Genomic DNA, 22,180 nt, shown 5'->3' with positions numbered 1-22,180 from the left:
CCCATCTGACTCTGATGTTGCTGGTACCATGCATACCATCTACAGGTCTGAGGAGAGGCTCACCTTGCCTGTCACCACTTTCCACCACTGCTGTCCTGAGGCCAGACAACTGATCTCTCTACCCACCACTGTCACTGCCACTGCCACTGCCAGTACCCACATACTCTGCTTGGGATCCTGAATACCAGTATTCCCATCCTGTCGCTGCCACCACTGGTGCCCAAGAACTGACCCATCTGGGGTTCTCATCCTCAGTAAAGCTTTGTCCCAGCCTCCACTAATAATCACAGCCTAAGCATTTGAGGACCCACAGACTCCAGTGGAACTGATAATAACCGAAGACATTATACAGAGACTGCATGATTAAAATCACTCAGAATCAAAACCAAAGCACTATACTCAATGAAGATTATAGATGCACCTAAGGTAAAAAGTCCCTACAAAAGCCAATCCATAAAATTAAAAGAAGCGACTATTACAACAGATGCTCAGCAATCAAGGTAAAACACAAGAAATATGAAAAAGCAAGAAAAGATGACATCTCCAGATGAACATAATAATTCTCTAGTAATGGCTGGGTGCGGTGGCTCACGCCTGTAATCCCAGCACATTGGGAGGCCAAGGCGGGCGGATCACAAGGTCAAGAGATTGAGACCATCCTGCCCAACATGGGGAAACCCCATATATTAAAGTGTGTTTCTGTGTTTGTTTCACTTCTTATAAGGTTTTGCAGGTATCTATACAATATCTTCCTTTTTGGCAAACATTTTGACATCATTTTTGAAAGTTATTTTTATTATGTCCTCACATTTGAATGCCCATGAGGCCCAATACTGCATTATATACATATATTTTTAAAATTTTTATTTTTTATATATGGTATATATAAAAATATATATCTATATAGAATATATATAGAATATATAGATAAAGAATGTCAATAGGTAGTCTTTAAATAGGACATTGTTTTATTTTTTATACTCAGTTTTGCTGTTGATAATTCTGATGTAATTGTTCATTCTTGTTTCTCCATAGGTTATTTTCTTTTTACTCTGGGATCATTTAAAATTTGAGTTTGTCACTGGTATCATTAAATTTCACTATAATTTGTCTAGTGTAGACTTTTTCCCATTTACTATCTCGAAGAACTGTAAATCTAAAGTTTTTATTTTTCAATCCTGGGAAAGTTTTAACATTTTTTAAAACATTATCACTTCTCTTTTTCTTCTTTCTTTCTGCAACTCATAATTCTGTCCTCCTTTGCTCTCAGTTTTAGCTTTATATTTTCTGACTTATTTTTTATTTTTTCTGACTTATTTTATATTTTCTGCTACCAACTAGGATATTTTATTAACCTGACCCTTCAAATCAATAAGTAATAGTAGGATGTATCTATCCTATTATTTATTCCAACTGTGTATTCTTATTTCAATAATTATAAATTTTATACCAAATGTTTCTACTTCTTTTTGATATGTTATCACTTATAGTTTTTATTGTTTATATCACATCTTATGATAATTATTTAATTATATTTAAATTTGTGGTGCTTCTCTTCGGTTTCATATGCTCTCTGTGGTTTGGTTGCCTTTCTTTTGAAGTAATTGTACTTTAAATGTCTAGTATATCGGATCGAAGAGCTCATGTTTCCTGGTATTGACAGCTGTGCTGCTTGGTATTGGTACAGTCAAAAGTCAATGTCTTGGACAATCTCACTCACAAATTAAAGGGTGAATTTATTTATTTTTACTTTTAAAAAAATTTATATAGCTTTATGGGCACAAGTGGTTTTTGGTTACCTGGATGAATTTTATAGTGGTGAAATATAAGATTTTAGTGTACCTGTCACTGGAATAGTGTACATTGTAACCCGTAGGTGGTTTTTATCCCTTACCCCTTTCCCACCCTCCCCACGTCTGAGTCTATAATGTCCATTATACCACTCTGTATGCCTTTATGTACCCATGGCTTAGCTCCCACTTAATAAGTGAGAACATGAGGTATTTGGTTTTCCATTCCTGAGCTACTTCACTTACGATAATGGCCTCCAGTTCCATCCAAGTTGCTGTGAAAGACATTATTTCATTCTTTTTTATGGCTGAGTAGTATTGCATGTTCTATATATACCACATTATATTTATCCACTCATTGGTTGATGGGCACTTATGTTGATTCCCTATCTCTGCAATTGTGAATTTTGCTGTGATAAGCACATGTGCAGGTGTCTTTTTTTATATAATGACTTCTTTTCCTTTGGGTAGATACCCAGTAGTGGGATTGCTGAATAAAATGGTAGATCTACTTTTAGTTCTTTGAGAAATCTCCATATTATTTTCCATATAGGTTGTACTAATTTACATTCCCACCAGCAGTGTATAAGCATTCTCTCAGGGTGAATTTAAAGAGATAAGCCAAATATTTGAAACTCAGAAACACTGTAGGTTACTCTCAATTGATGCTACTCAAGAAAGTAAGTCTTCTAGCCAGGATTTTATTTTAAACACTTGATTAAAAGCAGCAATTGTTGAAGATGGTCACCCTCAGTTATAATCCACTGGTCTTCAGACTTGCAGTGTGAGGGCATAGAGAACACCAAAAATTGCCTGATCATCCTGCATCTATTATTTTACATTTTTCTTCTTTAGAGAAGTTTTGTTATTTACTATTATTTTCTACACTGGTGGTCTGTCCTGTTGCTACAGATACCTTTGTTGAAGGACTGATGACTGATGTTTCAAGGTAACAAGGAAAGAAAAACAGAGCTTAACATCTTCCCTCTATCACTTTCTTTTATCGCTCTCTTGGGCTACTCCCTTCTCCATGCTGCAGCACGCCTGATAAACAAACACTGTTGAAGGGAGTCAAAGACTCTCAGTGGTTTCCCAACTTTTTGTTACTATTTTTGTTCAAATCAGTGCTACCTTTTAATCTCTATAGTGTTGCCAGTTGATTTTGAGGATTAGATGTGTGGCAGGCACACAGTAAGATGAACTCCAATGAGTCACACCCTTGTATAATGCTCTCTCCTCAAGTACAGGCAGAATCTGTGACTTGATTCTAATCAACAGACTATGAAACAGATGATAGGATGCCACTCCACTGATAATAATGATGATGTGTGTGTCTTTGTGTGTGTGTGTGTGTGTGTGTGTGAGAGAGAGAGAGAGAGAGAGAGGGAGAGAGAGAGAGAGATTTGATTTTCCTGGCGTCCTTGAAGAAGCAAAGAGCCATGTTGTTAACTGCCTATGAAGGGGCCACATGGCAGGGAACTGTGGCTGTCCTCCAGCCAACAGCCAGTAATCAGCTGGGAACCTCAGTTATTCAGCCACAAGCAAATTACTTTTGTCAACAGTCTGAATAAGCTTGAAGCCATACTCTTCCCTAGTTAAGAGTCTGATAAGAACGCAACTTGCCAATATCTTAATTGCAGACTGAGCAGTGGACCCTGTAAAGTCGTGCCCAGACTCAGCCTGCGGAAACTGTGAGATAATAAATGTGTGTTGTTTTAAACCATTGCGTTTGTGGTAATTTGTTATGCAACAGGAGAAATCTATAACAGAAGGGAATAGCTTAAGGTAGTTCTAGAAATTTATAGGAACCAAGTTAGGTTGGGTGGGAGAGTAAAAACTGTAAAAAATTTTATTACCTCAAAATAAGGAGAAAGTATCATTTAGAAGGTAGAATTGCCATAGTTAAGTACAAGTCATTCACTGTAAAATCTTTACAATCACAAAACTTATTTCAGATATATTTTTGTAAAACTCAAGTGAATAGCTATGGTCTATTTTGGATTACTAAGGATGACTATCGATATTTCTTTTGTTTCACTTCTCTGTATAATGTCAGATAAAACGGATTAACTCCAGTGTTACAATACTAATATTCAATAAATTAGTACTCATTCTTTTCAACAGGAAATTTCTCCAACTGACACGTAAGTTTATGATATGTGGAGAATTGTGATTTTTATTGAAACTTACTATCTTTAAAATAAAACTAATTTAAGATTCATGCAGAGGTAATATATCAGCCTAATAGAATATAGTCATACTTTATCAGAATCATTTACAATGTTGGCACTGTAGGTATTTTTGCCCATAATTCTCTCTTTTTTAAAATGTCTTTATTTTTTAGAGCAGTTTTAGGTTCACAGAAAAATTAAGAAGTTACAGAGATTTCCTATATATCCCTTCCCCCACACTTACATAACCTCCCACGTTATCTACACACCCCATCACAGTGGACATTTGTTAGTTACTTTATTAAAAACTATCCATAAGGGAAAGCTAAGAAGCTTAGGAGAAGCCCAATTGAGTTTGTCAGCATATACCTTATGAAAGAGTGTAAAATGAGTGGATTAAAATATATGTGACCTTCATGTAGGTCAATTCCTGGTTGATGACACCGTGGAATTCACTCTTCTCGATAGTCATCAATTTTCTGAGACACTGCACAAACACTGATTGATTTTGCTTCTTCAGAATCCATTGATTATATCACAGAATTTATACTGATTAGAAAATATAAGTATAAATACCAAGCTCTAGGATATGTCTATATATGTGTCTGTATGTGTATACCAGTGACATATGTACCTGTGTGTGGATGGCAAGGGTAGAGTGGGGCATATGTCATGTGCACTCTTTTCTAAGCATTTCAGATAGGTCCAATAAAATCTCACATTTCAAAGATATCAGATACTATATACAAACACACAAAATGCTGCATAAACTCTAAAAACCTCTAACCAACAGTTTGGATACTTCTATAGACTAGTAGGGAAACAAAATTTTGGTTTGCAAACCTCAGTTTAGGCTAACAGTTTAAAATAGACTTCCTGGAAAGTACTTTCTCAGTAAAAATAACTGAAAATTCAATACTTAATGTCCATTTCTTCCTTTCAGCGTCAGAGACAAGGCATCCCTTTCTAAATAAGCAGGTTTTCTTCTACTGGGTTGTAATTATTGCTTTTCATAATCAGTTCATCATCAAAACTACATTTTACACATGTTATGTTGATGTCGCTTTTTCAGTATTATCAGAGAAACAAAATTCCTTTATGAATAAACATTTTCTTTTACTGTAATTATTGCTTTTGTGATCACAAACAATTATACTATATATATTCTAGACCAGGAACTTGTCAAGCCACTTGGAAAAAAGTGATAAATGGGCTTGACTTAATGGAGCTTATATGCTGGTCGTGAGACAGACAATTAACAATAAACCAAATAATATAATTAATATATGATACAATATAATACCAGGCAATTATAAGTCCTCAATAAGTTCCTGCTAAAATGTAAGTTTCTCAGAAGCAAACATCTTGCTCTGTTGTGTATATGGATCTATATCAATTACTAGAACAGAACCTAATATATGTTAGCCACTTAATAAACGTTTTATGAATGTTCTAACTAACAATACCTGATAAAATTTATTTTACATAAACTGCACTTTTACCAGGCATCGAAGATCTCAATCTTGACCGTATCTGGCCTTCTGTGTCACTTCAACTCATAAAATCCACACATTATAGAAAAGTTGAATGAGGAACAAGGAAAACCTGAAATAGAAAACTTTTAAAATATTCTTAGGAACACAGAATAGCATACATAGGGTTTTCTATTAAATCAATGGGATTTATATCATGAATATGACCTCCTTGATGGCAAAACTCATGTCTATCATGTTTAATACAGATTATAATGTAGCAATCTCTAGGAGAGGAGTGACCTTGTCTATTTTGTTTTCAGTGCCTAGTAGGTACTCAATATAGTTATAAAGATAATAAGTTAAAAATTAAATAATCCATAGCTTGTTTGGAGCCTAATAACATAGAAAGGGTTCTTGGAACATTTATTCAATAAACGAAGGAATAATAAATGTATAAATATTTAGTTAAGGCATATATAAATTGAGTATTTGTTTTCATCCATTAAGTGTAGAATACTTACATCATTAGGTTGTGAAAATTTAAAACAATTACATTTGAGAAAATATAGCCTATTTAACAGGGCATTTTTTTCTTTTAAATATACTTCATCTTTAGAACAGTTTTAGGTTCACAACAGAACTGAGCAGAAAGGATAGAGATTTCCCATATGTCCTTTGCCCCTTCTCATGCGTGTCTTTCATCACAATCAGCATCTCCACAAAAGTGGTACATTTGCTACAATCGATGAACCTACATTGGCACATTATTGTCACCCAAAGACCATAGTTTACATTAATATTTTCTCCCAATATAATGCTGTACATTGTTTGGGTTTTGGCAAATGTCCAATGACATATATTCACCATTATAGTATCATCCAGAGTAATTTCACTGCTCTAAAAGTTTCCTGTGCTCCACCTATTCATCTCTCCCTCCCTGTTAACTCCCGGCAGCCACTGGTCTTTTTACTGTTTCCATAGTTTTGCTTTTCTACAAAGTCTTACAGCTGGAATAATACAGTATGTAGCCTCTCAGTTTGGCCACTTTCACTTAGTAATGTACATTTAAATTTCCTCATGTTTTTCCACGACTTGATGGCTCATTTCTTTTTCACCCTGAATAACAGTCAATTGTCTGGATGTACTACAGTTTATTTATAAATTTACTTAATGAAGGATATCTTAGTTGCTTCCAAGTTTGGGCAAAATTTTGGCTTTATCTTTTGGTTTCACAAAAAGCTCTATGAGTAAAGCTACTGTGAATGTGCAGGTTTTCAGCTCATTTGGATAAACACCTAGGTGGAATATTTCACAATAATATGGTAATAATGTGTTTAGTTTGGTAAGAAACTGCCAAAAATCTTCCAAAGTGACTGTTTATTTTTCATTCCCACCAGTAATGAAAGAGAATTCCTTTTGCTCCACATGCTCACTAGCATTTAGTGGTGTCAGTGTTCTGAATGTTGGTCATTCTAATATGTTGTTGTGGTATAACATTGCTGTTTTAATTTCCATTTCTCTACCATGATATGGAGCATCTTTTCTTATGTTTATTTGCCATCTATAAATCTCAGATGAGGTGTCTCCTCTAGTCTTTTGCCCATTTTTAACCAGGTAGTTTGTTTTCTTATTGTTGAGTTTTTAAGAGTTCTTTGTAAATTATGGGAACAGTCCTCTATCAGATACAATTTTTGAAAATATCTTCTCCCAGTTTATGGCTTGTCTTCTCATTCTCTTGACAGTGTCATTCACAGACCAGAAGTTTTTAGTTTTAATAAAGTCTAGATTATCAATTATTTATTTCATGGATCATGTCTTTGGTGTTTTACTTATAATGCCATTGCAATACCCAAGGTCATCTAGATTGTTTTTTTGCCATTCCCAAGGTCATCTAGGTTTTCTTCTATGTTACCCTCTAGTTTTATAGTTTGTAATTTTACATTTAGGTATATGATCCACTTTGAGTTAATTTTTATGAAGGGTGTAAGATGTCTGTTTATATATTTTTTTTATTATACTTTAAGTTCTGGGGTACATGTGCAGAAAGTGTAGTTTTGTTACATAGGTATACAAGTGCCATGCTGGTTTGCTGCACCCATCAACCTGTCACCTACATTAGGTATTTCTCCTAATGCTATCTCTCCCCTATCCCTCCACCCACCGACAGGCCCCTGTGTGTGATGTTCTCCTCCCTGTGTCAATGTGTTCTCATTGTCCAAATCCCACTTATGAGTGAGAACATGCAGTGTTTGGTTTTCTGTTCTTGTGATAGTTTGCTGAGAATTATGGTTTCCAGCTTCATTCATGTCCTTGCAAAGGACATGAGCTCATCCTTTTTTATGGCTGCATAGTATTCCATGGTGTATATGTACCACATTTTCTTTATCCAGTCTATCATTGTGGACATTTGGGTTGGTTCCAAGTCTTTGCTATTGGGAATGATGCCACAATAAACATACGTGTGCATGTGTCTTTATAGTAGAATGATTTATAATCCTTTGGATATATACCCAGTAATGGGATTGCTGAGTCAAATGGTATTTCTAGTTCTAGATCCTTGAGGAATCACCACACTGTCTTCCATAATTGTTGAACTAATTTGCACTCCCACCAACAGAGTAAAAGTGTTCCTATTTCTCCACATCCTCTCCAGCATCTGTTGTTTCCTGACTGTTTAATGATCACCATTCTAACTGGCGTAAGATGGTATCTCATTGTGGTTTTGATTTGCATTTCTCTAATGACCAGTGATTATAAGCATTTTTTCATATGTTTGTTGGCTGCATAAATGTCTTCTTTTGGGAAGTGTCTGTTCATATTCTTTGCCCACTTTTTGATGGGGTTGTTTGTTTTTTTCTTGTAAATTTGTTTAAGTTCTTCGTTGATTCTCAATATTAGCCCTTTGTCAATGGATAGATTGCAAAAATTTTCTCCCATTGTGTAGGTTGCCTGTCCACTCTGATGATAGTTTCTTTTGCTGTGCAGAAGCTCTTTAGTTTAATTAGATCCCATTTGTCAATTTTGGCTTTTGTTGCCATTGCTTTTGGTGATTTAGACATGAAGTCTTTGCCCATGCCTGTGTCCTGAATGGTATTGCCCAGATTTTCTTCTAGGATTTTTATGGTTTTAGGTCTTATGTTTCAGTCTTTAATCCATCTTGAGTTGATTTTTGTATAAGGTGTAAGGAAAGGGTCCAGTTTCAGTTTTCTGCATATGGCTAGCCAGTTTTTCCAACACCATTTATTAAATAGAGAATCTTTTCCCCATTGCTTGTTTGTGTCAGGTTTGTCAAAGATCAGATGGTTGTAGCTGTGTGGTGTTATATCTGAGGCCTATGTTCTGTTCCATTGGTCTATATATCTGTTTTGGTACCAGTACCAATCTGTTTTGGTTACTGTAGCCTTGGAGGATAGTTTGAAGTTGGTAGCGTGATGCCTCCAGCTTTGTTCCTTTTGCTTAGGATTGTCTTGGCTATGTGGGCTCTTTTTTTGTTCCATATGAAGTTTAAAGTAGTTTTTTCCAATTCTGTGAAGAAAATCAGTGGTAGCTTGATAGAGATAGCATTGAATCTATAAATTACTTTGGGCAGTATGGCCATTTTCACGATATTGATTCATCCCTATCCATGAGCGTGGGATGTTTTCCTACTTGTTTGTGTCCTCTCTTATTTCCTTAAGCAATGGTTTGTAGTTCTCTTTGAAGAGGTCCTTCACATCCTTTGTAAGTTGTATTCCTAGATATTTTATTCCCTTAGTAGCAATTGTGAATGGGAGTTTATTCATGATTTGGGTCTCTGTTTGTCTGTTATTGGTATATAGGAATGCTTGTGATTTTTGCACATTGATTTTGTATCCTGAGACTTTTCTGAAGTTGCTTTTCAGCTTAAGGAGATTTTGGGCTGAGACAATGGGGTTTTCTAAATATACAATCATGTCATCTGCAAACAGAGACAATTTGACTTCCTCTCTTCCTATTCGAATATGCTTTATTTCTCTTGCCTGACTGACCTGGCCAGAACTTCTAATACTATGTTGAATTGGAGTGGTGAGAGAGGGCATCCTTGTCTTGTGCTGGTTTTCAAAGGGAATGCTTGCAGTTTTTGCCCATTCAGTATGATATTGGCTATGGGTTTGTCATAAATAGCTCTTATTATTTTGAGATACATTCCATCAATACCTAGTTTATTGGGAGTTTTTAGCATGAAGTGGTGTTGAATTTTGTCGAAGGCCTTTTCTGCATTTATTGACATAATCGTGTGGTTTTTGTTATTGGTTCTGTTTATGTGAGGGATTACATTTATTGATTTGTGTATGTTGAACAAGCCTTGCGTCCCAGGATGAAGCTGACTTGATCTTGGTGGATAAGCTTTTTGATGTGCTACTGGATTCGTTTTGCCAGTATTTTACTGAGGATTTTCATATCGATGGTCATCAGGGATATTGGCCTGAAATTTTCTTTTTTTGTTGTGTCTCTGCCAGGTTTTGGTATCAGGATGATGCTGGCCTCATAAAATGAGCTAGGGAGGATTCCCTCTTTTTCTATTGTTTAGAATAGTTTCAGAAAGATTTATTATTTTACGTGTGGATGTCCAGTTGTTCCAGAACCATTTGTTGAAAAGAATATCTTTTCTCTATTGTGCTGACTTTGTTCTCCGGTCAAAAATAAGCTGACTATATTTATGTGGGTCTATTTCTGGGCTCTCTCTTTCAGTTCCATTGATCTATTTGTCTATTATTTCACCAATTCCACACTGTCCTGATTATTACAGATTTATAGTAAGTTTTGAAGTCAGGTATTACCACTCCTCTGACTTTGTCCTTCAATATTGGGTTAACTATTCTGGGTCTTTTGCTCTCTATATAAACTTTAAATAAGTTTGTCAAGATACACAAAATAACCTGTTGGAATTTTTATTGATATTACATTGAATCTATAGATCAATTTAGAAAGAACTCACTTCTTAAAAATATTGTCTTACTCTCCATGAGCATGGAAAAACTCTCCATTTATTTAGTTTTCTTTGTTGTTTTTCTTTTTATTTATTTAGTTATCTTTATATTATTTATTTAACTTTTATTTCAGGTTCAGAGGTACATATGCATGTTTGTTATATAGGTAAAATGTGTGTCATGGGGGCTTGGTGTACAGATAATTTCATCACTCAGTAATAAGCATAGTACCTGATAGGTAGTTTTTTGATCCCAACTCCCCTCCCACCCTCCACCCTTAAGTAAGCTCCGATGTCTGTTGTTCCCTCCTTTGTGTCCTTGTGTATTCAGTGTTTAGCTGAAGCTTATAAATGAGAATATGTGGTATTTGGTTTTTCTGTTCCTGCATTAGTTTGCTTAGGATAATGGCCTCAAGCTCCATCCATGTTGCTGCAAAGGACATAACCTCATTCTTTTAATGGCTGCATAGTATTCCATGGTGTGTATGTACCAGTTTTCTTTATCCAGTCTACAATTCATGGGCATTTAGGCTGATTCTATGTCTTTTCTATTGTGAATAATGCTGTGATGAACCTTCACATCCATGTGCCTTTATGGTAGAATGATTTATATTCCTTTGGGTATATACACAATAATGGGATTGCTGGGTCAAATAGTAATTCTGTTTTAAATTCCTTGAGAAATTACCAAACTGTTTTCCACAGTTTCCACAAGATTGAACTAATCTGCATTTTAACCAGCAACGTATAAGAATTCCCTTTTCTCCACAACCTCACTAGCATATGCTATTTTATTTATAACCATTCTGACTGGTTTGAGATGATATCTCATCATGGTTTGATTTGCACTTCTTTCATGATTAGTAATGTTGAACATTTTTTCATGTGCTTGTTAGCTGCATGTGTGTCTTTTGAAAAGTGCCTGTTAATGTCCTTTGTCCACTTTTTAATAGGGTTATTTATCACTTGAAAATTTGTTTTAGTTCCTTATAGATTCTCAATATTAGTCTTTGTCAGATGCATACTTTGCAAATACTGCTTTCCATTCTGTAGGTTGTCTGTTTATGCTTTTGATAGATTATTTTGATGTGAAGAAGGTCTTTAGTTAAATTAAGTCTCATCTGTCAATTCGTATTTTTGTTGCAATTGCTTTTGGCATCTTCATCATGAAAATTTTGCTAGGTCCTATGTCCAGAATGGTATTTCCTAGGTTATTCTTCAGGGTTTTAAAAGACTTGGGTTTTACATTTAAGTCTTTAGTCTATCTTGAGTTGAAGCAAGAAAGGAAACAGTCCAGTTTCAATCTTCTACATATGGCTAGCCAGTTATCCCAGTACCAGTTTTTGATAGGGAATCCTTTCCCCATTGGCTTGTGTTTATTTTGCCAAGATCAGATAGTTGTAGGTGTGAAGCCTTATTTCTGGGCTCCCTATTCTGTTCCATTGGTCTGTGTAGCTCTTTTTATACTAGTGACATGCTGTTTTGGTTACTGTAGCTTTTTAGTATAATTTGAAGTCAGGTAATGTGATGCCTCCAACTCTGTTCTTTTTGCTTAGGATGGCTTTGGCTATTTTTGGTTCCATAGACAATTTTAAAATACTTTTTTTTGAATTCTGTGAAGAATGTTATTTGTAGTTTCATAGAAATGGCACTGAATCTGTAAATTGCTTTGGGCAGTATGTTAATTTTAACAATATTGATTCTCCCTATCCAGGAGCATGGAATATTTTTCCATTTGTTTGTGTTATCTCAGATTTCTTTGATGTTTTGTAATTCTCATTCTAGAGAGCTTTAACCTCCCTGTTAGCTATATTCCTAGGTATTTTATTCTTTTTGTGGCTATTGTGAATGGGATAGTGTTCTGAACTTCGCTCAAAGCTTAGATATCCTTGGTGTATAGAAATGCTACTAATTTTTGTATATAGATTTTGTATCCTAAACTTTGCTGAAGTTGTTTATCAGATCTAGACGCCTTTGGCCAGAGATTATGAGTTTTCTAGGTATAGAATCATATCTGCAAGTGGAGATAGTGTGACTTCCTCTCTTGGTTCTTTATCCAGCTTGTCACTCTGAGCCTTTTAATTGGGGCATTTAGCCCATTTACATTCAAGGTGAATATTGATATGTGCATATTTGAACATGTCATCATGTTGTTAGTCGGTTATCATGTAACCTTGTTTGTGTGGCTGCTTTGTAGTGTCAATGATCTATGTACTTAAGTGTGTTTTCGTAATGGCCAGTAATGGTCATTCTTTTCCATATTTAGCACTCCCTTCAGGAGTAAGGACCTGCCTTCAAGGAGGTCTGGTGGTAATGAATTCCCTTAGCATTTGCTTGTCTGCAAAGAATGTCATTTATCCTTTGCTTATGAAGCTTAGTTTGGCTGGGTATGAATTTCTTAGTTGGAATTTCTTTCCCTTAAGGATGCTAAATATAGGCTCCCAGTCTCTGCTGACTTGTAGTGTTTCTGCTGAAAGGTCTGCTGTTAGCCCAATGTGGTTCCCTTTGTAATCGACCTGCCCCTTCTTTCTAGCTACCTTTAGCATGTTTTCTTTCATTTTGACCTTGGAGAAACTGATGATCATCTTGTGTAGTATCTCACAGGGATTCTCTATATTTCCAGAATTTGAATGTTTGCCTCTCTAATGGGGTTGGAGAAATTTTCATGGATGATACCCAGAAATATTTTTCTAAGTTGCTTGCTTTCTCTTCCTCTCTTTCAGGGATGCCAATGAATCATAGATTTGTTCCCTTTACATAATCCTGTATTTCTCAGAGGTTTTGTTCATTCTTCTTTTAGCTGTTTTGTTTTGTTTGTTTTTGTCTTACTGAGTTATTTTGAACAACTGGTCTTCAAACAGAGACTCTTTCCTCAGCTTGGTCAATTCTGCTTTTCATACTAGCAATTATATTCTGAAATTTTTAAGTGAGGTTTTCAGCTGTATCAGTACAGTTTGGTTCAAATGGCCACTCACCTTTTGTATCTTATATCATTTTTATTGTATTCCTTAGAATCTTCAGATTGGGTTTCCATTTCTCCTGAATCTCAAAGATCTTTCTTTCCATCCATATTCTGAATTCTATTTCTGTCATTTCAGCCATTTCAGCCTGGTTAAGAACCACTGCAGGAGAACTAGTGCAAGCATTTTGAGACAAAAAGACACTCTAGCTTTTTGCATTGCCAGAATTCTTACACTGGTTCTTTTTCATCTGTGTGGGCTGATGTTCCTTCAATCTTTGTAGCAGCTGTCCTTTGGGTAGGTTTTTTTGCTTTTATCTTGTTTGATTCCCTTCTTTATGGCACCCTCTGAAGCTGCAGCCCAAGCTGTACCTTGGCCCCTTGTAGTCATGGCTGGAGCACCTGGGACGCAGGGCACCAAGTCCCTAGACTGCACACAGCACAGGGACCCTGGGCCTGGCCCACAACACCATTTTTTCATCCTAGGTCTCCAGGCCTGTGATGGGAGGGGCTGCTACAAAGATCTCTGACATGCCCTGGTGACATTTTCCCCATTGTCTTGGTGATTAACATTCAGCTTCTCATAACTGATGCAAATATCAGCACCAGTCTTGAATTTCTGCTCTGAAAATGGGATTTTCTTTTCTATTGCATTGTCTGACCACACATTTTCTGAACTGTTATGCTCTATTTCCCTTTTAAAACTGAGTGCCTTTAACAGCACCCAAGTCACATTTTGAATGCTTTGCTGCTTAGACATTTATTCCACCAGATACTCTAAATCATCTCTCTCAAGTTCAAAGTCCCACAAATCTCTAGGGCAGGAGCAAAATGCCACCAGTCTCTTTGCTAAAACATAACAAGAGTCACCTTTGCTCCAGTTTCCAACAAGTTCCTCATCTTCATCTGAAACCACCTCAGCCTGGATTTCATTGTCTATATTATTATCAGCATTTTGGTCAAAGCCATTCAACAAGTCTCTGGGGAGTTCCAAACTTTCCCACATTTTCCTATCTTCTTCTGAGCCCTCCAAAGTGTTCTGACCTCTGCATGTTACCCAGTTCCAAAGTTGCTTCCACATTTTTGGGTATCTTTTCAGCAGCACCCCACTCTACTGGTACCAATTTACTGTATTAGTTCATTTTCACACCGCTGATAAAGACATACCCAAGACTGGGCAATTTACAAAAGAAAGAGGTTTAATGGACTTACAGTTCCACATGGCTGGGGAGGCCTCCAAATCATGGTGGAAGGCAAGGAGGAGCAAGTCACATCTTATATAGATGGCAGCAAAGAGAGAGCTTGTGCAGGGGAACTACTCTTTATAAAACCATCAGATCTCATGAGATTTATTCACTATCACAAGAACAGCATGGGAAAGACCTGCCCCCATGATTCAATTACCTCCCACCAGGTCCCTCCCAGAGCACATGGGAATTCAAGAGGAGATTTGGGTGGAGACAAAAGCCTAACCATATCATGTATCTATTTATATGATCAAACTTTTTCTTTTTCTTTTTTGGCCTGTTGTTGATGTGATGAATTACATTAACTGATTTTCACAGAATTTTACTTGTTAACTACAGAAATAAAGTGAAAATGGCAGCAACAATTAAAATGAATGCAATATAAAAACTATACGAAGGAATAGAGGAGATAAATAATTTAATAGAAATGGGATGAGTAATGAAGAAATGTACATAAGGGTATGCCCACTCTTATAGTACCAGAAAAATTTCTTACAATAATGTAAATGCTAAATTATCATTTAATCAGAATTAAAAGCTACTCGGCTAGCATACTTGTATTCATACTGTCTAAGGAATATTTTAGAATGAAAAGAACTATATAGAATTTTAAAGACTATTAAATGATTGTTATAATTACCAAATGTATTTTAAATGATACTTAGGCATATTTTGCTCATGGATAGTTTCCTGAGTTACAAGTTACAAGAAGACAATACCATTTAACATGACACATAATATTGGACTGCTGACTTCTGAAATGCTTCCTGAGCGTAAGGTAATAAACCCATAACTTGTTTAAATAAATGTCATTCCCAAGCCTTGTCACCAGCACCTGAATATAATCTCAATTGCCACATTTCTGAAAGACTTTTTCAATTCAAAATTTGTACATTGAGAGGAGTCACTGATTTAAGGTCTTGAGGCAGGAACATGTGAATAATGGATTGGAAGACCCTATTGCCAGAAAATAAAGATGCCTTTAAAATAGATCTACAGTACTTTTAAAAGATCAAAGGTGTGCCCTATAAAAGAGCTCCCATTGGCCAAAATGTGAAAAACTAAAACATCAAAAAGAGGACCATAATTACAATTATTTGGAACATGTTTCATCTATGAAAAGCCTTGGGCACATAATGATACTTGCAAATGAAACGTTAATTCAAAATGTACAAAAGTGAATTGTAAGTATAAAAGGACATCACAACGTCCTTTTATACTTACTTTACAATACAGTAAAATACAATGGCAACCTAATTGGAATTTCTTCTTTTTTTAATTAAGCATTGCTACATATACTTTTGTCTCCTTTAAGTAAGGGATAGTGGCTATAAGGAACTGTAGGAAAACCACCTAATTCTGGAATATTATGACACCATAAAAAATCAGGAGTAATAATCAGCACTGGTGTTCATGTTCACCACACACAATGACTTAAATAAAAATACAGCAATGAGTTGCTAAAACTCCAGAGACAGGAACTGAATACATAGATACATAATTTTCTTAAAGCAGAAATCTCTAGATAACCTAACATTTTAAAATAAATTGCTAATTAGGTACAAGGAGATAACTTTTAAAAGGAGAAAGATATTCCCAGATCAAAAGTTGATGGCCATCTGAATGGGGGGAACACCAAAATCTAAAATCACGCATGGATTTGTAAAGTCCAATTGATGTAGTAATGAGCTTTGACTCAAGAAGAGGCTCAGCCAGTGAATGTTGGTTCAGGTTTCAGTGTTTTTCAAAGATAAAATTAGATCCTGTGTCTTGACCAGAATTAGCCTCTATGGCTGGTTTCACACAGTGCTCTTTTTCTTTATGATATGCCAATATTTCTGCAACTGTAGGTAGATATAGACATATATAGAGCTATTAAAGAAATAGAAAAAGTCTTTAAATTGTATATGTGTGTGTCATGTATAAAATCCTACATAATTTATACAGCAAAGCAGTACAAAGTTCACTGGAAGACTGAGAAAGCTATTTGTTTAGTTAATTGACCTCTTCTTAAAGAATAATAAAACCCTGTATCTCCTCAAAAACCAAATGGCTACACCTTGAGTCTCCCTGAAAGACAAATGGTTACATCTTGAGATAGGATCCTACTTTAACTGCAGAGATGTGTTTTTATATCTCAAAAGGGTATGAGGCCCATAACTTTAGATGAATCATAGCTTTAAAAATATTCCTAAAATACCATTTTAAACATTCCTATTTTAAGATTATTTTAATTATATTTGTTGTAATAACTTTATTTTCATGGGAACAATTTGTGTATGATTAAGGTATTGGAAATAATTGAGAGTCTTTGACATATTAAACTTGTGATTGCACAGATAAAAAAATTGACTAAGTTTATAATCTACATTTAAATGACTAGCAATACTTACTGTATTTTGTTTTAATGGTATTTGTGTAAGGATATTTAAATAGTTTTAAAAATCAATTCATGGATTTACAACTTTATAGTGTACTGGAAATGTAGTACTCTATACTCTTCTCCATACACAGATGTTTTTCTGTTAGTAACACTCCCTGCAACATTTGTGTAAGGCCTATAATATTTTCCAAAGGCCAGACTCTATAAGAAATTATTATTCCAGGACAACATGCACAAAAAAATTTAGTTAGTAGCTGTGGCTCTTCAAGTTGGAATAATGAAAGCAGCAGGAATTATACGTAAAACATACACACACACACACACACACACACACACACACACATACACACAAAGAATGTACACCAAAAGAGGAACTATAACATAACAAATAAGGCAGTCCAACAAATAACTTTTAATTATCTTCAATAAATTAGTGACAAGAGACAAGATTGTTCTGTCCTAGAAAACAACACAAAACCATTTAATGTTCCGTTTAAACGCTTTAAAGTACAAAATAAAAACATCAGTAGGGAGAAGAAAATAAATTTTGAGCTGTTAGAGCTCTAGGAAACCAATGAATAAAAAAAATTCTTCAGAGATAAGACATGTTAGAAGCAATAAAAATGGAATAGGCATGACTGAAAACATAAACAAGAAAATAATTAGCAGAATTGAGGTTTATATTAATCCATCCTCATGCTGCTAATAAAGACATACCTGAGACTGGGTAATTCAAAAAGGATAGAGGTTTAATTGACTCACAGTTCAGCAGGGCTGGGGAGGCCTCAGGAAACTTAATAATCATGATGGAAAGGGAAGTAAGCACATCCTTCTTCACATGGCAGCAGGAAAGAGAAGAATGAGAAGCCAGCAAAGGGAGAAGCCATTATAAAACCATCAGATCTCATGAGAACTTACTCACTATCATGAGAATAGCACGTGAAAAACCACCCCCATGATTCAATTACCTCCCACTGGCTTCCTCCCACGACACATGGGGATTATGGGAACTACAATTTAAGATGAGATTTGGGAGGGGACACAGCCAAACCATATGAAGGTTATTACCAAAATAACTGGAAAAGATCAAACCTGAAGAATAATCAGGGAATGTAGGAATGATAAATATGAGAGACAAATTAAACATAAAAATTATTTAAATGTAAAAGGTACTAAATCTTCAGTAAATATTTTAATATGTGTACCAAAAGGAAACATCTTCTCTAGAAGAAATGAAATGAAATGTTAAATTCCAAGGCATATAGTGGTAAACTACTGAACATCTAGCATGTTAAAACTATTCAAATAGACATCAGTAGTGGAAATGTAAGTCACGCGGTAGTGGTGAGAAGCATGTTGACCTCAGCCTTCTACAGACCAACATTCAACTCAAAATTATGCAGCAAGTTACCCCAGTTTGAGAAAAAGATTATGTTTCAAAAATGTTACATCCAGCAGTTTTTCTTCAAGTGATAAAAAAATAGAAAATATTTTAAGGCATATAATTGCCAGATAATACAGCTTTCTTTTTATATATCAAACTCAAAAATAAAAAAATACTTGATCACAAGATCCAACTAATTGGCTATATAATTTAAAATAAAGAAATTAGGAATTAGGTAAACAGAACAAAAATGGTGATGAGAAATAAATTAATTTTAATTTAGACAATTTATGCTATTTTAATATTAGAGTTAGAGTAAATAAATGATATAGAAGTTGACCATAGCAAAAAATATTATAAGTGAATAAAAACTAGAGATAGTAATGGGAAAGTTGGAATAAGTAAGGGGTTGAATGCTAATTTTCTCAAATGTTACAGAAAGCTGCCAAAATGTATGATCTAGATTTGAAACATAAACATGTATTAAAACAAAATGGCTCCAAATTCTTAATAATTTTGAAAATCTATCTTTAAGTTTTTTCATTAATATTTAAAAAATAAACATTTACCTTAAGTTCTGCTATTCCATGTTTCCTTTCAGTTTATTTTATTGGTTACATAAACATAAATGTAATTTTATTACTTGGTAGTTTAAAAAGAGCACAGGTACTATAAATTTAATTTGAAAAATTATTAGACTTTTTCTTTAATTTTTGAATATTTAAATTTTTATAAATGAGCATATTTCCAATTTTAATAAATCATAGTACCATTATTTTTATAAAGGTAGTTCAAATTAATTATATTTATAGATGTTTTCCAAATACTACCAGACACAAAGAAGGCACCTATAAAATGACAGGTTTAGACATGACTAATCAACGAATCATTTGCAATTTAGAAACTTGCACTAGGGATCACATTCTTTTTTGTAGAGACCACTCAAATCCTCTTCATTCTTTCATACTGTATTAACATAGATCAGACCTAACTGTCTCAAGGAACAAATGAGCAGTTGTGTTCTGCAACCAACAAATTTCCAATTAAGGAAGTCCAATTAAAAGCTCATTTCTTTAATTGTGCAGAGATGTAATCAAGCTTAGAGAGAGGCAGAAAAACAAGATGTATGCAGTTTAGGAGAATGGGCATAGTAATTCTTAACTTTAATAATTTAAAAATAATGTCTATGGTTCCAAATACACATTTAATTTCTTCTCTGTTCTCTTCAGGATTAACAAGTAAAATAAAGCCACCATGCCAGTATATTGGGAATAACTGAAATTCAAAATATGAATTAAGGTTTCAAAGCAGGCAGGTTTACAGCTAAAAGCAATACTTTAACTTCCATGTTTTCAAAATGGTTGAAAAGCATATACAGGAAAGGTATATACTATCTTCATGTTTCACAGGTTAGGATATCTGAATCCTAAAGCAATTGTAAAATTTTCTACAATTCCTCAGGGAGATTATATCCAAGTGAAATCACAGTCACTGTTTATTTAATTCAATTGAACTCTACATCTTTGACTAACGTTTCCTTTTTTTTAAACAAGAAACTAGTTTGATTTTCACCAGAATTATAAGATTCTTAATTTATTGCAAGGGTTCTACTTTATATTAACATAATTCAACTCAATGGTCAGGGGATTTAGTTGTATCAATTTTGCAATAAATATTTCGAGAACTAAACTAAAAAATCCAGCATATTAATGCACCAAGTAATATTCTACGTATATTCTATCTCTTATAAACATTTCAATAAAAGACAATTAAATTGAGTTTCCAGTGAAAACATGCATTATGTATGTATCCAAGCTAATTCAATCAGCAAAAATATCTATTAAGCTTACTTTATTTAATGATATTACTGTGCCACTTTATATAACCAAGAATAGGAAATAAACATGACATGTCATATTTAAAAATGCAAGTTCTGACTCCTTAAGAAAGTCTTTTAAATTATTGCATGCTAATTTTAAAAGATATTTTCTAAAATTTTTATGTTTATAATTAATCAAAATACCTCAATCAATTTTTGTTGGGGACTGGTAGTTCAAAATGTGTAGAAAAAAATACATTATTTCATTTATCTGAATCCTAAATTGTTGTACAAGTAAAATAGTTTTTTTTTTTTAAGTCGTCACATTGCAGCTGAATACCTGTCAATAATTGTATAGGTATTTTTAAATTTCATAGTAGTTGTCTGCACCCAACAAGGCAGATCTTTTCTAGAAATGACTTGAGCAAAAACTTCAGTTGATGTTGCCTTATGTGAAAAATTGTCAGATTAATTTGATTAGGGTACTATAATAACGTAGTCAAGTGGCTTTAAAAAAAATAGTGCACTAATCTCCTCTAATTGGGACTCCGAGCCGGGGCTCTTTCTGGCGCTGGCACGGCTCCAAGAAGGCTATCCTAGCCATCACTTTTCCACCTACTTTTTAGAGAAGGGAAGGTGAGCGAGTCGATCTCAAAGTCCAGCCAGCCCTTGGCCTCCAAGCAGAAAAAGGATGGTACTGAGAAGCGGGGCTGGGGCAGGTCACCCAAGCAGCCTCAAGTGAGTCCCACGACAGCATTGGTAGGGAGTCAGAAGGAGCCCAGCGAAGTGCCAAAACCTAAAAGACCTCAGGGCCGACCAAATGGAAGCAAAAACAAGTACGCTGCCAAGACCCGGAAAACCACCACAACTCCAAGAAGGAAACCAAGGGGCAGATCCAAAAAACTGGAGAAGGAGGAAGAGGAGGGCATCTCACAGGAGTTCTCAGAGGAGGAGCAGTGACCGTGCGTACGTGTCGCCTGCTCGTTGCTGGAGGAGCAGCTTCCTTCTGGGACTGGACAACTTTGCTCTGCTCCCACCGCCCCCAGCCCTTCCCCAGGCCGACCATCATCACCGCCTCCGGCGACCACCCCTATCTTCCATCTGTGACTTCACCACCACACTACACAGCACACCAGCCGCTACAGGGCCCCCATGGGCTGAGTGGAGAGCAGTCTTCCCCTGGCCTCAGTTCCCAGCTCCCCCCGCCCACCCACGGGCACACACATGTGCCCTCCTGGACAAGGCTAACGTTCCACTTAGCCGCACCCTGCACCTACTGCGTCCCCACTCCCTTGGTGGTGGGGACATGGCTCTCTGGGTTTTGGTTTGGGGGCGCCCTCTCTGCTCCTTCATTGTTCCCTCTGGCTTCCCATAGTGGGGCCTAGGAGGGTTCCCCTGGCCTTAAAAGGGGCTCAAGCCCCATCTCATCCTGGCCCGCCCTACTCCACTGCCCTGGCAGCAGGTGTGGCCAATGGAGAGGGCTGCTGGTCCCAGGATTCCCCCAGCCAAACTGTCTTTGTCACCACGTGGGGCTCACACCTTTTATCCTTCCCCACCTTCCCTAGTCCCTGCACTAGGTTGGACAGCCCCCTTTGGCTACAGGAAGGCAGGAGGGGTGTGAGCCCCCTACTCCCTCTTCAGGGTGGCCCCAGCCCCCTTGCCCTCTGCCTGGGATCTGAGAACATATTGCAGTGATGGAGATGCAGTCACTTATTGTCCAGGTGAGGCCCATGAGCCCTGTGGCCGCTACCTGAGGTGGGCTGGGGCTGCTCCCCCAACCCTACTTTGCTTCCGCCACTCAGCCATTTGCCCCTCCTCAGATGGGGCACCAATAACAAGGAGCTCACCCTGCCAGCTCCAAATCCTCCTGCTCCTCCCTGCCCCCCAAGGTTCTGGTTCCACTTTTTCTCTGTTCACAAACCACCTCTGGACAGTCGTGTTGTTTTTTGTTCAATGTTCCATTCTTCGACACCTGTCACTGCTGCTGCTACCAGCGCCACCGTT

At 36.1% G+C, this 22,180-nt stretch overlaps 1 pseudogene; it reads left to right on the top strand.

Annotated features, from left to right (window-relative positions):
* Positions 1 to 402: 402 nt before the first annotated feature.
* Positions 403 to 21,871, top strand: LOC105499131 (uncharacterized; annotated as a pseudogene).
* Positions 21,872 to 22,180: the final 309 nt, after the last annotated feature.

Source organism: Macaca nemestrina, chromosome X, assembly GCF_043159975.1.
Source record: "Macaca nemestrina isolate mMacNem1 chromosome X, mMacNem.hap1, whole genome shotgun sequence".
Taxonomy (NCBI): domain Eukaryota; kingdom Metazoa; phylum Chordata; class Mammalia; order Primates; family Cercopithecidae; genus Macaca; species Macaca nemestrina.
The sequence above is the reverse complement of the archived record's forward strand: the minus strand, read 5'-3'. Positions and strand labels throughout refer to the sequence as shown.